Here is a 2,955-nt window from a genome sequence, read left to right on the forward strand (position 1 = left end):
GCACATCTTTCTCTGACCCAAGCCTTTAAGCCTTGTTTTCCCCCCATTCATTCCTTATCACATGTTCATCCATGCTCTGCTATCAGCTTCTTTCAGGTCACTAAATAAAAAATTTTAAAAAATTACTAATTCCCATAACCCATTTTTGGCTTCCCACTGCCTTAGTGGGAATATTTCCTGACCTCCTCACAAAATTGTGAAGGTCAAAGGTGCTCTTGTGGATGAAAGGGCTTTCTTTGTATATGGTTACATGTGACCAAGGAGTTTGGGCTCCAGCTCCAAGTATCTGGCTCAAATATAGCTTCTAGCATTTTCCTATTTGTCTGAACTTCAACAAACTATGTAACTTTTCTGTTTTTTGGTTTCCTAATGTGGAAAACAGAGATCATAAAAGCACCTAAATCCTGGGTGATGGTTGTTTCGTTATGGTTACATGAGATCATTCATGCATATTATAACGTCAGAACACGCTTAGAACAGTCCCCATGGTAAGTCCCAATAAGTGCCAGCACAATCCCATTGAGGTTAGCCAACTTCCTCACAGCCTCACGTCTCTCCAGCCTCTGGGACCTGTTCTCATTTGGGCATTTCAGAAAGCTAGGCTATATTCCTCAGGTGTGGTCTGTGACAGCTAAGGATGGGAGTGGGGTGTAAGAGTCCTGGCTGAGGATTGGCAGGTACTTAAAAAAAAAAATGTTTTTTGTTGATTTTAGAGAGAGAGGAAGGGAGAGGGAGAGAGAGAGAGAGAAACATCGAAGGGAATTGATAGGCTGCTTTCTGCATGCTCCCTACTGGGGATTGAGCCCACAACCCCAGCATGTGCCCTGATTGAAGTCAAACCGGTGACCGGTACATTGAGCCACACCAGTACTTTTAACAGTTGTCTCTATATTGTGTTTACTCTTCATAGCTTCCCCTGGTGATGACTTTATTTTGGATAAATTATGTTGCTATTCCAGTTTGCTACCTATTTGTATTTAAAGTCACAAAAATATGTACTTTCTACTCTAGAAAATGGGGATAGTAAGAATACCTACCCCTGGGCTTATAATGAGCTAAATCAAGTGAACCTCTTCCAGAGGATCCAGGAAAGCACAATATTCTAGGGATGCTTTTGAAAAAGAAATTGGAGGAAAAGGAATTTGTAATACAAATATCATCTTGTACACATGAAATGAGGTGGAAATAAACAAAACAAAGCATACAGACAACAAAAACCTAGCATTCTAAAAGGGGACAAATGATTCTTCCAAATGAATGCTCTTCTTCAAAGTGGTTCCTTCTGAGTTTATGTCCACAATACAATGCTGCTGTTGCCTAAAAAGTGTTGGAATTTCTTCTTTGAAAAGACTCTTAAGGACCTTGGTGCAAATACTGACATTTTATTATATTTATGCAAATATCTACTTTGCAATTTATTCAATATTGTTTATAATTTTTTGACATACAGATGCTTACGGAGATATACCTGTGTGATTTCTTCCATTGTTTTGTGGTTCTTTCCCATCCAAGAATCACTTAAATATTCATTTATATTTCCTTTTAGTTCTTTCACAGTTTCATTTTCACATTTGCCTCTTTAATCTATCTGGAATGTATTTCAGTATATACTACAAAGTGAGCATCTGATCTTTTTTTTTTCTCTCCCAAATGATTGCCTGGTTTTCCTAGTACTAGTTATTGAATAATCCATATCCTCTTTATTGGTGATGCTTCTTCATTTATTGGTATGTTGAATTTTCTTTCACATAATGTCACTGGAATTTAGCAGGATTTAAATATTAGAGTTCAAACTTGTGTTTGTTTTCCTGCAACTCTCTTTTCATTTTCTGACTACATTTTCCTCACAAAGCCCTGATCTCTGAATATATCTATTCTGAAATATTAGTCTATCAATCTTTTTTTAGAAATTCAAAATAATTGTAATTATTGTGGGTTTATTATATCAGGTACAGTGAAACTCTGTTATTACTCTTCTGTTACAAAGCTATTCTGGCTACTCTCTCCTGTTTTTTCCTCCAAACGGAAATTAGTTTTTCAATATAAAAAGAATCCCATTGGAATTTTGGTTAAAATCACAAATAAAAGATAGATGTATCTCAGAGCATAACAGATTTTTCAATTTATTAAAATTTTTTTTGGCTTTTCCCCACCTGCCAGTAAGGTGCTTGGTCCTTCCAAGGAAGCTAAGGCCTAACTGGGGTGAGGCTCACTTCCTCCAGCAACTAGCACCGCTCTCCTTCCACAGCGGCAGGGCTCACTCAGCCCACACCACTGCCTCCATCGCGGAGCTCGCCTGCGTCTACTTGGCACTTATCCTGCACGACCATGAAGTGCTGGTGATGGAGAATAAGATCAATGCCCTCATTAAAGCAGTTGGTGTAAATGCTGAACCTTTCTGGCCAGGCTTGTTTGCAAAAGGTCTGGCCAATGTCAACATGGGGAGTTTCATCTGCAATGTAAGGCTGGTGGACCTGCCCCAGCAGCTAGTGCTGCACCAGCAGGAAGTCCTGCCCCCTCCACCACTGTGCCCCAGCTGAGGAGAAGTGGAAGCAAAGAAAGAGGAGTCTGATGCTGACATGGGCTTTGTTCTTTTTGACTAAACCTCTTTTGTAACACATTCAATAAAAAGCTGAACTCTGTTAAAAAAATATTTTTGTTCTCCTGCTTTTTTTCTGTTTTATTTTTGTATAGATCCCTTCCAGTTCTTGCCAATATTATTTATATGTGAATAGATTTTAATATGTATTATTTCCCAACAAGTTATTATTGGGTTGCTGGAAAAGTTATTGATTTTTAAGATAATTTTATAATAGCTTTCCAATCAGGTCTCTTGAGGTTTTTAGGCAAAAATATGATCTGCAAATAAAGACAGCTTTGCCCTAGGCTGTTTGGTTCAGTGGATAGAGTGTGGCCTGTGGACTTAAGGGTCGTGGGTTCGATTCTCATCAAGGG

The 2,955-nt window shown here is 38.6% G+C and overlaps 1 pseudogene; it reads left to right on the forward strand.

The window, feature by feature from the left end:
* Positions 1-369: 369 nt before the first annotated feature.
* On the forward strand, positions 370-2,603 carry LOC139018763 (large ribosomal subunit protein P1 pseudogene; annotated as a pseudogene).
* Positions 2,604-2,955: the final 352 nt, after the last annotated feature.

Source organism: Myotis yumanensis, unplaced genomic scaffold, assembly GCF_028538775.1.
Source record: "Myotis yumanensis isolate MYYU_CA2020_CCGP unplaced genomic scaffold, mMyoYum1.0.hap1 SCAF_1, whole genome shotgun sequence".
In the NCBI taxonomy this organism is placed as follows: Eukaryota; Metazoa; Chordata; class Mammalia; order Chiroptera; family Vespertilionidae; genus Myotis; species Myotis yumanensis.